The following is a 21,947-nucleotide window of genomic DNA, read 5'->3' as shown; positions in this document are numbered from 1 at the left end:
CATTTAGACTGCTTCTTGGCAGCAGAGACAGGGAGAGATCTTGCCGGGGTACCCGTCCTCATGGCATGCTTGTATAGAGCAACCTGGCTGGGCAGGATCTGCTGTCCGGCCCACATGCGTTTCTCCATGGCCTGACACTCTCATGAGAGAGCAGGCCATGGGAGAAGGGATGTCATCACACATTATTAGCTATTCTTCTTGACAAACCTGTCCCTGTGAGTGGTGACAGGGTATCCCCATGGCCTTACACTCTCATGATTGAGTGGTCCGCTCAGCAACAGCATCTATTGTCATCACAGAGGAGGAATCTCCCTTGTCACTGTTGGCAATGCTGATTCTGCTGCCCAGCCCTTCTAATGAGTAAGCCTAGGGACCACAGGTGTTCCCACAAGGGGGAGCTGGGCCCCCCTTCCCCAACATTATTGTGCAGAAAACAAAGGTATTCAAGTATCCTTGGTTGGGGCTGCCCTTTAAACCTAACTCCTGGTATCGCTGCCCAGCCACATCTTCCCATCCCGGTGATCTAATAGGGTTGCCCTGTTTATATTGCCACTGTGACTGCATGTGCTTGTGAACATACATCTGGATCACTTCATTTTCGGAGAGCTAAGCACGTGATGCCCATCTTGCCATCCTGTCCCCTTTCTCTCATGACTGCTGGGGGGCAGAATGGGAAGAGGGTATGCCCCTGTGTGACTTTCCCATTTGACAGGCTTGAAAGCTTGGGATGGGATGTAGCAGTGTCCCTGTTGCCGGGCAACTGCTTTATTGGATCAGAGATGGGGTGGGGCAAGTGCTTGGAGAGGTGGCCAGTGAGAAGCACTGCAGGCATGGAGCAGGTGTGATCCTGGGTGGGTCTGGGCCGCCCTCTCTATGACTGCAGTTCCAGAAACTGCAGAAAACCATGGTTATGGTTGGTCCATGTTCGGACATAATGCTGCCGCCAAAAAACCTCAGCTTATGGTGGTAAAACCCACTACAAACAGAAGGTTCAAACTGGAGTTTGGCAAGGCAAACCACAGGTCGCTTTTTGCCGTGAAACTGCGGTTACACGCATTCGGACATTCACAAATTAAAACTTCTGCCCCGTTTAACTGTGGTTTCACATTATGTGTGAATATGACCTTTGTATGCATTTTAGCCAAACCACGACTCCCATAGCCTGCTAAAACAGTATCCGAGGGGACTGGAACCCCTCTAATTCAAGCACTGCTTCAGACCCTTCCTTATATATCTCAGCCCCATCTCTCAAGTGAACTCTGTCTAGGCTTGTCAGCTTCTTTACTAGTTTGCCTCCTGTGCCTTTAATTATTATTTTATTATTAATTATTTAGCATATTTGTATACCGCCCACTACCCAAGTCTCTAGGCAGTTTACAACATTAAAACAAAACAATTACAGTGGGACCTGCACAGCTTTTTCTACCAGCTCTTTCTATGTCAGGAAAAGCTTAACCTGCTAACAATTCTGGATGTCAGGCTTCTCTTAAAGCCCCCAGGATGGGCAGTAAACAAGTTGGCAACCCTATGGAGCCATCTTCCATTAATCTTTCAATGCCCTAGATTTTTGTTATTTGGGATCTCCCTAGAACTTAGGCAGTGGTTGCTGATGGAGACTGCCATAGTGCCCATAAAATACAGCAGACATCTCAACCTTTCCTTTTCAGAGGAATCTGTGCTTGTTAGAAAATATGCCTCATGTCAGAACATTGATGATCCATGAAGCAAACATCTTTGTCATTGTAAAGCCTTTGTGAACAGACAACCTAACACCCACATTTTCTAAAAACAGCCCTCATTCTCCCCAGTGAAATTCAACGCAATTAGTTTATTATTTTTAAAAGCTTGATTTTAACACTAAGGACATATTCCAGAACTTTCTGCTACCTTCCTCCTTTCCCCACACTGTTCTCAAAGCTTCATTACTAACCAGCCCATCCCTGGAAATGAGGCTGGCTTTTCCTTTTTTCCTGCCCTGCTTTTTCCTGACAAACTTGGACTGCATCTCTGTGCAGCCTTGCGCCACCAGCAATTGCCAGCTGATTGATTTATTGGTACGAACGGCACATTAGGCCAAGCATGGCCACCTGTTACAATTCATAATGGGAGGACATTGTTGTTGCTGCCAATGTATCTCACTGTGTGAGAATAAAATACACAGGTTGGAGACCAACCTGCATGAAGTGATCAGATGCAAAGGAAGAGTGGGAATATCAGCAGGTGCAGCTTGTCATGCAAGGATAAGGAAAGCTGCACCTGCTGAACTTCTGTCTTCTATACTGCTGTTAAAGGAATAGGATCTCTACTGCAATCCTTTGGCAAGAATATATGTTTTTGAGCTCCAATTCTGAATATTGATACCTGGATCCAGAGTTATCATCACCATCTTCACCACTATGTTTCTATAATCTGTCTTGTAGGTTGCCACCTTTTTACTGACCTTGCTCCTCTGCCTACTGACCCACAGAAATGTGAGTGAAGTATTCAATGGCATGATAATAACCTGCTGCATTTTTTGTGTTAATCCACCGTTAAAAGAACAGGGGAAATACGCTCAGGTGGTTGGAACTCAAACACCTACGTGACAAATTTCTCTGCCTATGGAAATGTGCTTTCCCTGTTCTCTGATGGCCTTCCAGCAGGCATCGTGTGGCCTGTAGGGATGATCATTTTAGATATTTTTTTGCTCCCTGCATTTGTATTATATTTTGGCTTTCCCTTTATATATTCTTTTTGTTTGAGCTTTAATTTTTTAAAATTGTCTTGAATTGGTTTAGAATTGATGTGAGCCATCCTGAGTATTTTTAAATGGAAAGGTGGGATAACAATTGGGCTAGTTTGACCAATATGTCTGCCAGTGCCCCTGCATCACATGGGAGGGAAGCATGTGCACACATGACTCCCTCCACCTGGTCCTACTGCTGCATAATCGCATCTGAACCAACCCTCAACTTACGACTCCAGTACTACTTTCAGAGTAGCATTTAGCATGTGCATTCATGGGAGCTTCAGATGAACTGCTCCCATGCAGTGTGGTGGCAGGTTGGCACATGTGCACTCATGCTCTTTCCCCATATTATGCAGAGGGTCCAGTGGATGTGTAGTCTGAACCAGCCCAATATTTTAAATAAATAAGGTTTTGTTTTGCTTTTAAAAAGTAGAAACCACAGTTTCTTCTTTCTGTTCTTCCTGAATGTTATATGACATCTCTTGTTCCTGTTATGCACTAAAAATGTCAGAGAAAAGATAACACTGCCATGTCCGACCTATAGAAAATGTACATTGCAAGGAAAGACAGGGGAATGATAGTGGGCAGGTTGTCTTTAAGGGAACTCTGCCATTATTGTTCTTTTTATCAAGGAATCCCAGTGTCCCCTGTAACAGTGTAAAAACCAGTACACCACATACGCCTCAAACTTGCTTTGTCCAGAGACCATGGAAGGGTTCATTAACAAATGAGCATATGTCTCTGTATGCAATAAGAACATAAGAACAGCCCTGCTGTGCTGGATCAGGCCCAAGGCCCATCTAGTCCAGCATCCTGTTTCGCACAGTGGCCCACTAGATGCCGCTGGAAGCCACAGGCAGGAGTTGAGGGCATGCCCTCTCTCCTGTTACTCCCCTATGGTGTTACTCCCCAGTGATGTTTCTAAGATCCAGCCTCCAAGTTTCTGAAAAGCTATTGTCCATTCATAGTTAATGCATTTGCAGGATCAGGTTTTGATCTGTATGACAGCTAAAGTTTTGTTGCAGATTTACTGCAGTGGGATAAGGGAGGGAAATACACATGCACAATGAGGCTGTTCTCACAAGCAGCAGAGTCAAGGCTAGGGCTAGGCTGATTGTGTGGAGCACAAGGATCCGCATAGATCCTGGAGCTCCCACCCAGCCTAACCTGCTCTCAAGCCTGGCTCTTAACTGGGCTGCCAGGGTTGTGTGTCAATCCTGGTAGCCTAGAGACACAGAGACAGGCACGTAGAGCATCATCTGACAACGGATACTGTCAATGCACCATGCTCGTGGCACAGTGCATTGTGGGATATCTGGAGGCTGGGACGCATTCAGGCCTCTGGAGCGCCGCACTGCATGGCACGGTGCAAATCGTCTTGGAACATAGGAAACTGCCATATACTGAGTCAGACTACAGGTCCATATCACTCAGTATTGTACATGCAGACTGGCAGCAACTTCTCCAAGGCTGCAGGCAAGAATCTCTCTCAGCCCTGTCTTGGAAATGCCAGTGAAGGAACTTGGAACCTAGATGCTCTTCCCAGAGTGCCTCCATCCCCTAAGGGGAATATCTTACAGTGATCACACTTCTAGTTTCCCTTTCATATAATCTCCCTTTCATATGCAACCAGGGCAGACCCTGCTTAGCTAAGGAGACAAGTCATGCTTGCTACTACAAGACCAGCTCTCTTCCTTGAGAGAGGAAGGTCCATGCTCCCAGCAGCATTTTTGTACTTGTCTGGGGGGAAGGTGAGTTTGAACAGCCTTCCCCACACCCCCGCCAGCTCGGTAGTATGAATGGCCCTAATGTTAACAGCATTGTGTGATCTTAAATGCACTGGTGATACCTCATTGACATAAGGTTTTGAAATGATAGGACAAGAGATTTAGCATTGGGGTTTGCAGCCAAATGATAAATGAACAGAATGAATATAGTTTGTTAGGTAGCTCTAGGCCATATGTAGTTTTTATTTCTGAACTAGAAAATATCAGGGTTTGCTTTATTTGGTAAAGGATAATATCCTGGGGTGTCATTTAAAGGAATTTGTACTAGGTGCCAAAGAATTACGAACTGAAAGTCAGTGTAGAATAATGATAATTGATTCTGTATTATGTTCTTACAGGGAATCAATAGCCCCCTACACAGAGATGTTAATTTCCTTTGAAATAGCTTGATTCCCCCCCTTAAAATTATTGGTTCCTGTAGTAGATAATTCATAGTGATAAATTGCTTATCCTGTGCATTTTTCAACATTGAGAATAAAATGATTTCCACCTGTTATTATTTATAAATGAGTGAAATGCTTGTCACTAAGAAGAAGAGAAGTAGGGTGTATATTGTAAGGGGTTTAAGGTGGGGTATAGTGCTGCTGAGGTAGGTCTCTGTGCATGTTTTGAATGCAAAAGAGAAAACAGAAGAGAACGAGAGCCATTTTAAATTGAATGTACATTTTGCCCCAGGTACTATGTTTTACATCTGTATTACAGATTCAGGAAAAAACAAAACAGTATGAAATGGTTTGTGTGAAAATGCTCTGACTTGTTCACAACTGTGAATATTTAGCTAGAAGATGTAAGGTGATGAATGAGTAACCTCTAGAGATGGTTTTGATTGTGACACTAGTATTTTTAAGCCCGTTTTAATAACGGGCGCTAGCTGTCTTTTCCCCCTTTAAGCTTTCTTCATATCTTTTGCCCTTTTTGTGTGTGTGTGTCCCTGTCTCTCTTCCTTTCTTTTCTTTCCTTCCTTTTCTTGCTTTCCTTTTCCTTTTTTAAAAAAAATATGTTTTATTCTCTACGTTATCTTTTTCTTTCTTCTTTCTATTATGGGCATGTTTGTTGGGGGTTTGTGTGTGTGTGTGTTTTCCTTTTTCTCTTTTTCTATCTTTCCCCCCCACCTTTTTTCTTCACTTTTACCTCTCTTCTTTTTCCTTCCTCTTTGTTTATTTTGTTCTTTTCTTTCCTATCTCTCTCTTCTCTCTTTTTCCTTCTTTATCTCTTTTCTTTTCTCTATTGTTCTGTCTCCCTCCCACATTCCTTGTTTTGTCTTTTGCTGTCTGTTTTTCTTGTTGTCTCTCTCTCTCTCTGTCTCTCTCTCTTTTTCTCTCTGTCTTTGTTTTCCTCCACCCTGTTCTAATTTTCCCTTCCCTCTGTGGTTTTTTTCCCCTCTGGGGGATGTTGTTTGGGGGGGGGGTGCTTGTGTGCGACACAGAATGGCTCTGGGCTCTCCAGAATGGCGACCCCCCCCCACATGATTAAGGGCCAAATCGGCCCATGTAAATGCCGCTGCGGCCACCGCCGCCGCCCGCCCGCCCTCCCAACTGCCGAGTCCTCCTCACCCCTGTGTCCTCATCCCCGGCCCGAGTCAGTCGGGCGATGAAAGTCCTTAATTTGATAGGGAGAGAGGAGCTCGCAAGCAGAGCTCCTCTCTCTGCAAAGCCTCTTCCTGAACTGGCGCTTTGGACACAAAGGACGCAATAGGCGTCCTTTGCGCCCAAAGCGCCAGTTTGGGCAGAGCCTTTGCACAGAGAGGAGCTCTGTTTGCGAGCTCCTCTCTCCCTATCAAACTAAGGACTTTCATCGCCCGACTGACTCGGGCTGGGGTATGGAGGACTCGGCAGTTGGGAGGGCGAGCGGGTGTTCGTCGTCGTCGTCGACCGCAGCAGCAATTTCGCCCATGGGGCTGGGAGAGGAGGACTCGGGCAGCTGGGAGGGTGGGCGGGTTAAGGGCAATTTCGCCCTGGTTTTCCATCTTTCTGATGTGCCGCCTCTTCACTCTCGGCGGCTGTCCTGGAGCCGCCACCGCCTCTGCCTTCCAGTTTCCCCCGCCGGCGCTTCTCCGGCTTCTTCAGGGCGGCCGCTTGTGGCCGTCCAAGATGTCCGCCGGGTGCTGGCGGTCGTGTCTCCCTTGCCCTGTTCTGGGCCTGCGCTTTGCGCAGGCGCAGAACAGGGCAGGGAGGCACGAACACACGCTTGGTGGCCGTCCACGGACGGACACCAAGCATTTTATTAGAGAGGATAGGGTGGAATCCTGAGCTGGGATCAGGAGGAGGAAGTCCTCCTGCATCCCAGAGTGCACCACGGGAGCATAACTTAAGAAAAGCCCTGCTAGATCAGGCCCAAGGTTTCATGGGATGACCCCTGGTTCTAGCGTTGTGAGAGAGGAAGAAAAATTTATCTCTGCCCACTCTTTCTACTCCATGCATAATTTTATACATGCCTATCACGGACTCCCCTTTTCCAAACGAAGAAGCCCCAGATGCTGTAGCCTTGCCTCATAAGAAAGGTGCTCCAGGCCCCTGAGATGAAACACAGATCCCTATCTTAGCTCAACACTTTCTTACTTTTGTTATTGAGGAGACAGGGCCATCAAGCTACTGTAAGCCTTTTTCACAGTAGATAACGGCCTCTTTCCCGTGGATCCCAGAACTGTCCATCTCTGGAAGAGTGGGAAAGCCTTCCCCCTTTTTGTATCGCTATAAAATAGGGGACAAGAACCCCTCCATTTTGTCATCAGTACAGCCTTGAGTTGCCAGCAACTAGGTACCTTGTCACCGGCTGCTACTTGTGTTCAGAAGGGGAGAAGCTGTAGGGATTAATGTTTCCTCAGCCAAGGACCAGCCTCCTGCTAGTCTAAGGTAAAGCTAGCTAGTCAGTTCATGTTTTTGTATTTTCTTTTGAATTCCTGTGTGCTTATCTTTACTTCCATTTCTCCTATTTTCTACCAGTTCCTTATTCTGTGTATAACTCTTGTTTCTAAATAAAGTTCATATACCTAGGAGTGGCTTCAGTCTGATTTAACAGGTTCTGGAGGATTACTTCCACAACTCTTCCCCGAATATGCCTCATTCACTATTGTTGAGTGTTTCTGAATAATGTACTGTTGTCTAGAACCGGGTTGTGAGGACTCTGCCTGTAGGTCCCAAGCCAGAAAGTTCTAGGTTGTTGAAGCCATGTCTAAGCCTCGTCAGTGGCTTTAGATCAGTTTTCAACTGATGGCAGCCTACCTCGAAGGAGTGGTGTTGCTTCTAGATTTTGGGATCAGAGCAATCTCTACAGAGAGTAGATACCTGGAGAGCACAGAATTTCGTCACAGCCCCTGATCATTATGGTTGCCCTCTTCTGCACCTTCTCCAGTTCTATAATGTCCTTTTTGAGGTATGGTGACCAGAACTGTACTCAGTACTCCAAATGTGGTCACACCATAGATTTGAATAAGGGCATGATAATATTAGCATCTTTATTTTCAATCCCCTTCCTAATGATCCCTAGTATAGAATTTGCCTCACAGCTGCCATGCACTGAGCTGACACTTTTAACAAGCTGTCCACAATGACCCCAAGCAGAGTTCCCTTGAATTTTTTTAAGCTGTGCATGGAAAGAGTTTTGTTCTGGGTGGCAATAGGCCCAGAACAGGCCGAAGAACACCAAAACCAGGTGATTTTTGCCATAAGGAAGGCTGGCAGGGAAGGGGAAACCCCCTGGCCTCGGAGAAGCCCCCACGGATTTAATGTTAAAATGCTCAACAAACACCCCCCCCCCCAAACCAGGGTTTGGGTTCGATGGGGGGCAAAACCAAACTGGCACGTTCTGGTTCAGGCCCAGTTCAGACTAGAATAAAACTGGGCCAGCCAGTTTTGTGCACACCCCTAGTGGAGGCCTTTTTCATGACCTCTGTGCATGAACTGGTTCAGCCCGGTTTCATGGCCAAACCAGACTGGTCCAAGCCCGAAGCTGGACAGAGCTGGGTTGGTTTGAATCTGGTTCGGATTCAAACCGAGCTGGCAAAACTGGTTCTGTACACATCCCTACTTTCCAGTTCTCTGTTACCAACCTGGCTGCCGCATTCTTTACCAACTGTAGTTTCCGTACTACATACAAAGGCAGCCCCACATAGAGCGCATTGCAGTAGTCAAGTCTGGAAGTGTCCAACATCTGTGTTGGACTTCCTTGGCAATTCTTCACTCACATATAAGCTGAATTGGATCACCTATGGTTTCCCCAATGGATCACCACTGGATTCTGCAATGGTTCTACAACTCTGACATCTTGCACCAGGTCCTGGGCAGCATTCAGGATTAAGTCCAAGGTTGCCTTCTCTTTGGTTGGTTCCGTGATCAACAGTTCTAAGGCACAGTCATTTTTAGAATGTCTAGAAATTTGGCCCCTCTGTCATGACCTGAATGTGAATTTACCCAGTCTATGTGAGGGTAATTGAAGCCACCCATTATCACAGCTCTGTCGCTCCTTGATGCCTCTCTGATTTACTTCTCCAACTCCAACTTTCAGAAATTCAGTCCAGAGGGTGATAGCATGTCCCTAGTAACACATTTCCTTTTAATCCTCGTATTAATCCATAATGATTCTGTGGAGGACTCTGGTCCACCTAGGTTTTCTAGCCTGTTGGATTCTATCCCTTCTTTAATATACAGTGCTACTCCACCCCCAATCCTCCCCTCCATCTTTTTTGTAGTGTTTGTATCCAGGAATAGCAGTGTCCCACTGATTCTAACCTTTCCACCAGGTTTCTGCTATGCCCACTATATCTATGTTTTCATTAGCAATCAAGCACTCCAGCTCACCCATCTTGACTCGGAGGCCATTGGTATATAAATGCCTACACGTTGAGTCTCTTACCTGGTGTTGGAATATGCTATCTCCCTTACTGTCATTTGACCTTTTTGACCAGCTGTCTTGTTTTTCTATCTGCTCTACTCCTTGTTCTATTCTGTCCCCTTCTTGTTTATCTGACATAGTTGCACCTTTGCACCTTAGCAGATTTTGCTTGCCCAATCAGATACCAACCAGTTCCTGTCAGCAACCACCCCCCACTGCATTTTATAATTAATGATAATTATAATTAAAGCAGCTCATTTTATAAGCTGCTCTGCAACCTTTTTAATTTTAAGTGCCAGCAGTCTGGTTCCATCTTGGCTTAAGTGGAGCCCGTCCCTTTTGTATAGTCTTTGCTTGCCCCTAAATGTATCCCAGTGCCTAACAAATCTAAACCCCTCCTCCTGGCACCATCATCTCATCCACACATTGAGACCCCTTAGCTCTGCATGTCTCGATGGCCCTGCGTGTAGAACAGGTAGCACTTCAGAGAATTCTACCCTGGGGGTCCTAAACTTCAATATGCTACCTAGCAACCTAAATTTGGCCTCCAGAACTTTCTGCCTGCATTTCCCAACATCGTTGGTGCCAATGTGCAACATAACAGCTGACTCCTCCCCAACACTGCCTACCAGTCTATCTAGAAACTGTGTGATATCTGCGACCTTCACATCAGGCTGGCAAGTCACAATGCAGACTACATGTGGGTCACAAACCCATCTTTTTATGCCCCTAACAATTGAATCACCCACTACTAGTAGGTCTCCCAACCCCCAAAGGAGTATCCTCTGTACGAGTGGATATGGGCAAATCACTGAAGGAAGGGGTCCTTTCTAAGGAAGCATTCACCTCTTCTTCAGACTGATTCCCTCCTTCCCCGAGACCTTCGTTCTCCATGACAGCAGAGGAGCTATCAGCCTGGGAGTGGGATGCTTCTATCACATTCCTGAGGGTCCCATCCACATACCTCTCTGCCTCCCTGAGCTTCTCCAGGTCATCCACCTTGGCTTCAAGGGAACAAATGTGTTCCCTGAAAGCTAGGAGCTCTTTGCACTTAACACACACTCACAATTTCTGCCCCTCAGGCAGGTAGTCATACATGCAACACTCTGTGCAATATACTGGGAAGCACTCTCTCCCCTGATAGCATTCTACCTTCATAACTGGTTTTATTGCCTATTTAGAATATATAGAACTTGCTGACTTGAAAGCTAGGAGCCCAGCTTCCCAGCAAGGATTTCACATATGTTTACCTGCCGAGCTAGAATAAACCATCAGTTCGGTCTACCTTGCTTAAAAGCCAGGTAGCAAAATTGGGTTCAGAAGATCTGGAGCAGTCGGGACTGGAGGGCTCCCTATGTTCCAGATGACACTGACTGCCTGGGGTAACCCAGACAGTGTGAATAGCTTCAACATGTGAATGACTGTACCTGTGTACCAATCTGTACTTGTTGACCTAGTAGCTCCACCTTTGCAGGGTGACCTTGTAGGGGAGCAAACTTAGATAATGGAATATAAGGAGAAGGAGAGAGACTCATTTTCTGAAGGGTTGTTGCAGACACTGACTTTTGGTTTAATTTGACAGGAATTGCAGTCCTTTAATAAAATTGTGCCCTACTTAATTCCATCTTAGATGTGATGTAAATTGTGTCTCTTGGCCCTGTGTGTTTGTTTTCTTAGGATGGGTTCAGATGTAAAGGCGGCCTACCACTGTCCCAGAAGCACATGCTTCCCCCACCCCGACATGAGTCTCTATTTCCATTGTCGGTTCTGATAGGCTGAGACTGGTCATGTCATCCAAATCCACCAGTCTCAGCATACTGGAAGTGATAGTGGAGATAGAAGTTCAAAGGGGCATGTGCTCCAAGGCTGGCAGCAACCACAGGTGCCACCATTATATCTGGACCAGCCCACAGTGTAAATAGCAGCTGCGGATGTCCTAATTCAAATCCGGATTATGAGGGAGCAGAGGAATTTAACTCTTTATACTGCTGCATTCTTGCTCCAGCTGCTATTTATATTAAAATTAAGAATTTGGTCATTAGCAGTGTTCCCTCTAAGGTGTGCATGTACGCACATGCTCCCATGTTTTTTGATGTCCACTCATTTAATTTTAGACACCACTCAGGTTGATTCAGGAAGGCTCCACTCTGAGTGCACATGTGCACACACCCATTCTGCACATAGATGAAAAAAAAAATTAGAACACTGGTCATTAGTAGGGTCAGATGATGTGATAAACGTCATGCCTAGTTTGCCCCTAAGTCTTCTTTCTTAGCATGTGCAATTCTATCAGGGATGGACTGACTTGAGACTTTTATGACCTTTTATGGATCACTTTCTGTGGTCCACTGACTGAATATGTTTTAACCTTTTCAAGCAAATGATATGATTAACATCATGCCTAGTTTGCCCCTAAGTCTTCTTTCTTAGCATGTAAAATTCTATCCATCAATCTAGGCTAGGGGTGGATGTTTATGGCCTTTTAAAAAACCTATTTGCGCTATGGTCCACTGACAGGGTGTGTTGTAACTTTTTCAAACAAGTGTGCCTACTTGGGCTCTCTTAACAATTAAGGCATAACTAGTCCATGTTAAGCTGCCTAATGGCACAGCAGGGAAATGGCTTGACTACCAAGCCAGAGGTTGCCGGTTCGAATCCCCACTGGGATGTTTCCCAGACTATGGGAAACACCTATATCAGGCAGCAGTGATTTAGGAAGATGCTGAAAGGCATCATCTCATACTGCGTGGGAGGAGGCAATGGTAAACCCCTCCTGTATTCTACCAAAGACAATCACAGGGCTCTGTGATCTCCAGGAGTCGACACCGACTCGACGGCACACTTTACTTTAATCCAGGTTAAGTGATAAGGAAGTGCCTTTCTGGATCAGTTCAAGGTCTACTTAGTCTACTATAATTTACAAGAATCTCAGCAACCATTAAGGGCTAGTGGGCCATGTTCTTCCATTCAACTCTGTTCTAGGTAAACATGTGACATGATTCCTTTCTTTTCAAGTTTGGTAGGGAGGCAACTCTTACTGTGGGTTTGAAAAGCACAAGTCATTCTGACTGAACATAATAAAAACAGAACGTTTGTTAGAGTTGAAGTCTTTGGTACCACAGTCTGGATAGAAATCCTTATTGTTCAATTATGCATGTATACATTGCTGTGACATTTCATGTACTCAAAGCATTCATTCAGTGGTGATGTTTAATCTGGGTGCAGTTAACATTCTGTCACACAGCAGAGGAGAATGTTAGTGAAACATTTTAAAGACAGTGTTATATTATGTAGTCAAATGGGTTTAGAAAACAGCATCACACTCGTCCTGTCTTCCTGTTGTGACAGCATTAGTCTTTGCACCTCTGGTACAAAACAAGTAAATGAAGAAACACATGGTAGATTCTTCCAGTAATGGATGTTGACAGCTCTACTAAATTACACATGTAGCTAGATTCATTGTAACATGGTTAGGTTGCTGACCCTCTCCCACCCCAAAACAAAAAAGGTTGTGAAAAATTGACACCTATTCTTTATTAGAGAAAGGAATGGCTGTTTATTTGTAGAGTCTGCTGGTCAGACAAGGCAGATATGTACACAGCTACAAAGAAAGAATGCTACATAAATAAGACATATGCGATGGTGATACAAGCTATCTATTCTCAGCATATCAGTGACTGAAGGTTGTGCTGCAAAATGCATATCTAAAAAGAGACAGTGTTGAAGAGTGTTGGGGTTGTACCTGGGAGTGGAAGAACAATGGTGAACATCTTGACTAATGAAGCTCCACTGTAATGGGAGAAGCAGTGGTGTAGGACCAGTGCTTCTGAAGAGTTCCAGACTAAAGCAGCATCAGTGCTAGTGCTAGTGCTAGTGTGTGTGTGTGTGTGAATTTTGACCACTTTCTCCTTTTCCCCAGAAGCCCCCCTTTCCCCCAGAAACCCCAAAATATGTCTCTGAGGGCTGCCCAACCCCCGGGACATATTTTCAGGTGGCACAGAGCATTTTTTGGGGAAAGAACAGTAATCAAATATTGCCTTCTGCTGAGCCAGCAGTGTAGCTGAGTTAGATGAACTTTTCAGAAGCACTGGTGCTTCTCCTGTTGCACCAGCATCTCATTAGTCAGGATGTCAGCTAGTGCCTCTTCAGCTATGAATCTCATTGACTAGTTTTAGGAACACTTCTTCCCAGGATTGGGATAAGAACAAATGAAATACATGGTTGTACACAGGCAGTGAGAAAGCAGATACTCCTACCTTCTTATCGGCTACTAGTCGGAGGGCTATAGGCCACCTCCAGGCTCAAAGGCAGGATGCCTCTGAGTACCAGTTGCAGGGGAGTAACAGCAGGAGAGAGGGCATGCCCTCAACTCCTGTCTGTGGCTTCCAGCCAGAGGCATAACTAGGGAAAACGGCGCCCGGGGCAAGCACTGAAATGGTGCCCCCCCACCGCACCCACCGCCCCCCCACCATACTACATTATACTTAGGTTTTTCCTCACAAGTGCCTGCCGCCGCCGCCGCCAAGCCAGGCCACTGACTGGCCGCCAGGCGCCAGCAAAGCAATGGGGAGGGCGCAGGCGGCGTGGAAGGGACCGCTCGTGGGGAAGGGGGCACCGACGCGCTCCCTTGACTGCTGCAGCGCTGCTGCACTAAGCAGGAAACATTTGTATTAACAAAAAATTAAAAAAAAAATAAAAAATTGGTCATGGCGGCGCCCCCCACGTGACCAGAAAAGATGGCGCCCGGGGCACGTGCCCCCCCTGCCCCCCTATAGTTACGCCTCTGCTTCCAGCAGCATCTGGTGGGCCACTGTGAGAAACAGGATGCTAGACTAGATGGGCCTTGGGCCTGATCCAGCAGGGCTGTTCTTATGTTCTACCTAACAAGGACATGCCATCCTTGCTTCAATTCTTAGATAAGTAAGTGTTTTGGAGAAATGGAGGGGGCTACGGCTAGACCACAGGAAAATATAACCTCCTACACACCCCAGGGATCTCTTTAGGTATGTGACACAGATGATGTGGAAGACATAACAAATCATAGAACGTTTAGAGAAGGACTGCAGATGATCTTCCCATGTCTTGGATTTTTCCTATGAAAAAAACAGCACCCTGCTATGGCAGAGAAAAGTTAACAGTTCCAGCATCATTATTATATATGCATCCATCCAAAAACCTTTTGTTTAAGATTAGAGTTAAGATGCTTTCATTTTTCACTCATGCTGTAATTTATTTATTTATTTAGTACATTTGTATACCGCACCATACATAAAGGTCCCTGGGCAGTTCACAATATAAAAACCATTAATACATTAAAACAATTTAAAATACAATAAAAACGCTAAAAACTGAAGCTGTAAAAAGCATGGAAATTAGGGTGTGCCTGAATAGTCTTCGGCACCGGCAGGGGTAGTACTTTAAGGGCGGGGGAGGGTGTACTGAGCCCCCCGCCGCGTTTCCCCTGCTGGCGCTCTGTAAATTTCAAGCCCCTAGGGGTGGCAGTGTTCCTCCTTGCCGCCCCATTCCCCCCTTCGGCCAGAAGTGGCCGGAAGTTGTGAGCACGCGTGTGCCCATCATGCGCCCGCCTGTCTGCCATGTGCACGCGCGATCAATGGGCGCATGCGCGCTTGCAACATCCGGCCACTTCCAGCCGACAGGGGGAACGGGGTGGCAGGGAGGAACGTTGCCGCCCCAAGGGGCTTGAAATTTGGAGAGCGCCGGCGGGGGAAACACGGTGGGGGGGTGAGTACAGCACCCCCCACCCTTAAAGTACTACCCCCGCCGGTGCCGAAGCACCGAATCCCGCCCCAGCGCCGAAACGTTTCGGAGGCCTTTACAATGGCCTCCGTTTCGGGCACAAGCCTAATGGAAATTGCATGTTAAGGTGTGCATCTTAATTTCTATGCCATATAAGCTGTTAAGACTTTGTATAATCTCATATATTATTCTGCTTTAGAAATCTTAGATTTCTCCCTTGTTTCCTACAAGCAATTCTCAAATCAGTCTTGGGGGAGGAAAAAAAGGGATCCAAAGGAGCTAGAAGTTGAAAAATTGTGTGAATTAGAGCCATTAAATCTGTGGTTGAGGGGAGATGAGCTATGGCATGTTGCAGGTCTCAGTTAAAGGAAGAAAAGTGGAGGAGCAGGGGAGGTAAATGATCTGCTGGAGCCCCTAATAGCTTATAGGGTCCTGGTGGTCAAGATTAGGGCTGGGGGATGATGCATGTCACGAGGCTAAAAATGCTTCCACCCCCTGCCAGTCACTATAAAGCACTCAAGTTCCAGGCTGGCATTCAGCACTGACCTTGAACTAGGGGCGTGTATGAACAAAAAAATCCTGTTTTGGCTCAAATTCAAATCAGATTTGAACCAGTTTGGTTGAACCGACCGGCTGGTCTGGTCCGTTTGACCGAACCAGTTTGGTGGTTGAGGACAAAGGATTCCCCTTTATAAGTAAAGGGGTGGAGGTCCTCCTGGCTCCTGGGAAGCAATAAGGGGTGGCCAGGAGGGTGGCAAGAGAGGTAGTCAAAGGATCTTCTTACCCGCCCGGTGTGGCTGCCAGCATCGCCGCTTGCTCCCCTGGTGCCGCCCATAGCCCAAGGGCACATGATCCTGCCTCCTTTAGCAAGCTGCCCACATGGCAGCAGCTCAGTTACAGCCTCTGCACATCTGCCTTCTGCTTATATTTCCAAATGGAAATTTAAACCCTTCATCAAATCCAAGGCAATCTATTCATGTTTTCACCAGGCCAAATCCTGATAGCCCTCATAATGCAAAGAGTTAGGTTGAACGATTGATATTTTTATTCATATAATGAGATCTTTAGCCTGTGCTGAAACTACTCAGTATGGGAATGGCAGCCAGTCAGGACGAAGAGGGAGAAGAGCGAGATCTGCCAAGCAGGAGAAGCAGATGCTGGGTTTGGACAGAAAGCCAAACCCTGGCATACACAGGTAATATAAAGAGATGAAGCTCTGGTGAGCTTCTTGCTGATGCCAGGTGGAAGGATTTCAGCAAAGGAAATGTGCTTTCTTTGTGCTCTCCCACCCTTTCTGCAGTCTTACTAGTTGTGACAACAGGGAATTGGGATGCAGGATTATGATCAATGGGATTTCAGCGGTGCAAGGTGTGTATACATGCATGTTGGGAGTCAGGTTATCACATTGGCTGTGCTGAAACAAGTAATATATCTGTGTATTAAGCAATGTTAAACATAATTATGCAAACTGGATACAAGAAGAGCCTTCATGCCAAGATACAGTATAGAAATAACACGTTGTACAGCAATTACAGGGGAGAAAGAGCAAAGCAAGCAGTTTATAAGCAGATTGGCTTTTGCTTTCTGGTTGAGTGGGAAATATATGGTGTTTTGAGCATCATTTCTCATGTGCTCGCTTACATGGTTCAGTAGACACTTCCAAGGTCACAAAGATCCACCTGATTTACTAAATGTTACTTACTTTAGATGCTTGTCGTGCACACTTATTTATGTCTTCATAAGTATATATTTATAGCCATTTGTTCCCCAATACATGTCTGAAGTAACAGAGAGAAATTAAAAACATCACTCATGCAGTATCCAAAGTGGCCATTTTGGTCACCGAGGAAAAGGTTTTCATTTAGAATGCCAGAGAGAAATGCAGGGATCAGCAGAAGGCAGAAACAGATTTGTTGCAAGGATGGCCAGGGCCTCTTTGGTACAAAAAGGGAACCCTGAATTATTGTTTATACATTTCCACACTAGGTAAGATCAATATGGCATTCTCTGCAGTCTTATTGTCAAGGCATTTTAGAAGTCTTATGAATCTAAGGTCCCTTTATCGGCCCAATCCTGATCAGATGATTTGTTGCAGGCCTTGGGAATACATTCGTGTTCACGGTGCTCCTTCACCACAAGGATTGCCTCATTCTCTTCAGCAGTGAGGAGAATAAAAACATGCATATGCGTCTAAAGAAACAGGCAGCCAAATGGATAAGGTGGCTTATGTTGCCCCAATGCGCACATGGGGCCCTGGGCTGCAAGTGCAATGTTTACTCAAGTCACAATGTCAACATAAAAGCTTGTTATTGCAATATTATTATTTACATTTTATATCCCGCTCTTCCTCCAAGGAGCCCAGAGCGGTAACTACATACTTAAGTTTCTCCTCACAACAACCCTGTGAAGGAGGTTAGGCTGAGAGAGAAGTGACTGGCCCAGAGTCACCCAGCAAGTATTGTGGCTGAATGAGGATTTGAACTTGGGTCTCCCTGGTCCTAGTCCAGCACTCTAAGCATTTTTTACACTTTTAAACAACTAGAGATGCTGGCAAAAGCATGCTGGACTTGGTTTTAGATACAAGCATTGAAGGCTTGTAATACTTCCCTCAAAAAAGGGTGAAGACTACAAGGTCCTTGAATTCTTCTCTGGCTTGCATGAATATCTGAGATGAATTCCTGGCAATGGGTGGAACTAAGACTCTCATTCTCCTCTGGTGCCCGATATGTTGCTATGGAGCACAGGAGTACTGGGAGATGTTGTTTTCTGTGTGTATGAACCTCTATCAATAGAGCTCACAACAGGAGTTCACCTCGCATATCTAGTGTGGTTACAAATTAGCCTCCAAGAACCTGAACTGTCCTTTGCTCTTTCAGCTCCAATTACAGTATTTTGAGACTGAAGCTCAGGACACTGTGGGGACAATGGTTACCTATTGGCCCACTAACTTTCTGCTTTCCCTATATGAAGCTGAAAGACCGAGGGGAGGTGTGGGTGCATGGAGACTAATTTGTAAGCTAGCACAGTATATGAGACTTTAGGATGTGCTTATTGCTTACATGGTGTGGCTCCTTACAAGGAGGCTCCTTACCTTGTAATTTCCGTGCTTTTTGGTGCATAAGTGAGTTTGTAAATGCTTTAAATTTTCTATTGAACTGAAGGGTTTTGAATCCTAGAATGCTGACAGCAGGCCTGAGAAGTGTCTCTTGTCATACTTTCCTCTTCCCAAAGCTAACCAAAAAGAAGGGCCTTGCACTTTCCCGTAAAGGCTAGAAGAGAGGAGTACTGACAAAAATACTTCAGGAGATTGTTCTAGAACCTTAGTTAAATTTACATAAGAGGTTCTCAGCTAATCATATTCTGAAAAACGATAATCATATTCTGGATAATCACATCATCGATGCTTAGGAGCAACTACAAAGTAAAGGCTGATGGTTGGTGTTTTTGATAGGAATAATAAACATTCCCATTCTTTTTATAGTCTTTGGATTCTCATCTTGATAGCACCAGATTTCACTGCAGTCGGGATCATCTTTTCCTTACTGGATGTGTTTAGTCCTGCTGAATTTAAGGATAGAGAAGTATGTTGGAATCTATCACATGGTGACTAAAATAATAAAATGAAGAAAATACAGATTTCCTAGTCAGCAAGTAAGAGGAGAGCTGGTCTTGTGGTAGCAAGCATGACTTGCCCTCTTAGCTAAGCAGGGTCCACACTGGTTGCATATGAAAGGGAGACTAGAAGTGTGAGCACTGTAAGATGTTCCCCTCAGGGGATGAAGCTGCTCTGGGAAGAGCAGAAGGTTTCATGTTCCCTCCCTGGCTTCTCCAAGAAAGGGCTGAGAGAGATTCCTGCCTGCAACCTTAGAGAAGCTGCTGCCAGTCTGTGAAGACAATACTGAGCTAGATAGACCAATGGTCTAACTCAGTATAAGGCAGCTTCCTATGTTCCTATGTTCCAAATTAAAATGCTCATAAATGGGATCATACTCACTACTTTATTCAATGTTTGGTTTCATAGTGTGCTGAAAGTGTAAGTAACAACAGTGTAGACCACATGCAGCTGTTTATATTTCTTTATCAAATAAAGCAGTGCAATGATGCTGACCAAGAAGCAGAATTTCTTCTTGGGTGCAAAATGATCCAGTCAGTCAGAGACTTCATGCTGGTATGTGCTGGACATTCCTAATATATCTCACTGTGGTCTTTGGGAGCAGAAGGTCAGAAGTCTGAGCTCAAGGAAGTTTAGATATTTGAAAAATGGGAAGTGGTCAGTGGCAACTTTAAAACAGCTTGAGAAAAGGGCTTATGTATCTGAAAAACAGCAGTTTGGTAGTTCAAAAATGGCAGGCAAGTACAAACCAAAATGTACTAATGAGCCCCAATGGCAGAAACCAGTTAATGAATTCATTTTGAAATATGCACCATGATTTGATCCACCAAAAACACAATTTATGGCATCTCACCCAATTACTTCTTTCAGTGCCGGACAATATAGGGGTTGTCTATCCTTCAAAACTCAGGATGTGAACAGGATGAATGGGATGACACAAGAAGCTTCCCTATGAGACTGGAAGAATCATCTGGCTGCACCAAACAAGTCTGAGCAGTTATGGAGTTTTCATCCAATGGTTTGTCAAACTCTGTCTGTTGAAAAGCTTAGTGTAAGGCAAGCTTTGCTGCAGCCCACAGCCTCCAAAGGCTTCCCCCACATTGTAGGCCATGCCTCCTACAAAACCTCCTGTGCTCGTGTGGCATTATAATACCATCTTTTGTAAACGTGCAGCATAGCATATGATACCAAAAAAACCTTCTGGACCAGCAGCAGATCCTGCTTGGTTCAAATCAGTCCAGGTTCGAGTTTGTTAGTGGGACAACTAATCTGAACAAGTTCTGCTCTGAATACATTTGGTGGCATCCTGGTTTGTTTGTTCACTGACTCCACATCCCTCGTTGCTTTCAGCAGAAACCTGGTTCAGTTTCTCTAAGAATTAGAACAAGCTTCAACTTAAGTAAGGCCCCTTGCTTTTCAATACTTTATGGAATGAGTTTATTGAAAAAAGACAAAAAAAATCTTTTATTGGCCATCAACCTCCCACCAATTTGCTACTGAAAGGGATTTTTCAACAAGGAATCAAAGCAATGCATTAAAAAGAAAACCCTGCAGTCTGAATTCCACAAGGGTTAATCACAATGTTTTGGCCTTTACAGTTCCTGTTTCTTGCTGTTTTGTGTACCTTACTTTAGGCAAGCCTTTAAAACTGTATTGCTTCTTGCCAAGCATGTTATAGGATGCTTTTCTTTTTTAAGAAAAACCACTCATAATGCAGTTTGAATCCTTTCTTTGTTCTGTTTTACCAGAGTGAGGCTTTGGCATGGTTCCTTAATGCTGACACTACCTTCAGGTGCTTCAGAAATTGAATCCGTGTTCAGCATGATGCCTCAAAGGTTGTTACAGCAGCAACAATAACATCCAGACAAATGCACAGAATGTCAAGATAATTTTCATCTGTTGTTACTGGGGGAATTGACAAAGAAGATTGGCACTAGACAGCTTTTGCTCTCAGGAGGGTTGTTTGGACTGGTATGTAATACAGTTGAGAACAATAAAAAAAATCCCACTGCTATATCATTTGTAATGGCTTTTAAGGAAGTATTTGTAATAAAATACAATGGGATTGTTTCTGCTCTCATAGCTCCAAGTTCTAAAACGGTGGTATTTCTAATGACCTCTAGCAAACTGTGACAAGAAGCAGAGCTTTTATGTCTAGTGAAGTCTGGGTGGTTTGCAAATTCTTGTTAGCCTACAAAAAGCTTGTTGGGTAAGTGGATGGGATGTGGGAAACATCAGGTCCTCAAAGCAAAGCACAACATACCTAGCCCTTACTGTCTTCAACAGGAATTCTAGCTGTCAGCAGTCAGTTCCTTAGCAAATGCTAACAAACTGCCTACAGTCAGGATGGTCTCTGAAACTAAAGATACCTTTTGGATGTTTACCCAAAGGGGGTATATAATTTGTGCTTCTTCCATTGCCACTTCTGGCTCTCGGGCAACGTATGGAGATGTGCATATATCCCCTGCACAACAGTATGTATTTGTTCCATGTGAGAGACACAGCTTGATTTGGGGCTATATTTATGTACCCCCACCTTGTATGAGACTCTGAGGTGTTGACAAAAGAAGCATGAGTCACTCAGATTTTTGCTGCCACTGCTTCATGGAAACAGTGAATGTTGCTGTTAATTTTACAGAATACATCACAGTTTTCTCAGCCTTCAGTAAATGGTTGAATATCTGTCTGGTACCATATGTTTCATTAACTATTCAGATAGCACTTCACAGTGTATAGCTCTTCATTTACCATTACAACATCCCAAGGCATTTTAGGCCAAGAGAGGAAATGATTTCTTCAAGGATACCAAATGAGTTTCATCAATGAGTGCAGTTTTTAATCTGTGTTTCTAACATTCAAATTCAGTATTCTATTCATTCCCCAATGGTAATCAATACTTTCACCAATCTGCTGAATCATATATTGATAAACAGACATGTAGGTAGAAAATAGGTCCAGAGAGACGTGCTCATATGCTATATGACTGAATATTGTACCTTATCAGATTTGCTCTAAACACCACATCACTCACTTTGTCAGAGATGTTAACTTTTAACATCTTTTAACTTTTAAGGCAGTGCTTTAATAGTTCGAGGATCTCTTCTTGAATTCTGGAGGAGTTCTTGCAGTGCACAACCTGTGCTGGATCCACCAGTGTCTGTGTCCTCACCCTTTACAATTAAAAACAGACAACCTATATAGCACACTTTGCTTAATAGAGAACTTATTAAAA

General features: G+C 44.8%; 1 long non-coding RNA gene across 1 annotated transcript in view; it reads left to right on the top strand.

Annotated features, from left to right (window-relative positions):
* LOC128339893 (uncharacterized) overlaps window positions 1-20,714 on the top strand; it is a 32,316-nt gene extending 11,602 nt beyond the window's left edge. The window contains exons 2-4 of the long non-coding RNA XR_008313305.1: window positions 2,421-2,471; window positions 19,586-19,733; window positions 20,464-20,714. This is a non-coding gene — a long non-coding RNA (uncharacterized LOC128339893). The remainder of the gene's footprint in view (window positions 1-2,420; window positions 2,472-19,585; window positions 19,734-20,463) is intronic.
* Window positions 20,715-21,947: the final 1,233 nt, after the last annotated feature.

The sequence above is a fragment of the Hemicordylus capensis genome, chromosome 1 (genome assembly GCF_027244095.1).
Source record: "Hemicordylus capensis ecotype Gifberg chromosome 1, rHemCap1.1.pri, whole genome shotgun sequence".
Lineage (NCBI taxonomy): Eukaryota > Metazoa > Chordata > Lepidosauria > Squamata > Cordylidae > Hemicordylus > Hemicordylus capensis.
This window is presented reverse-complemented; position numbering and strand designations above follow the sequence as displayed.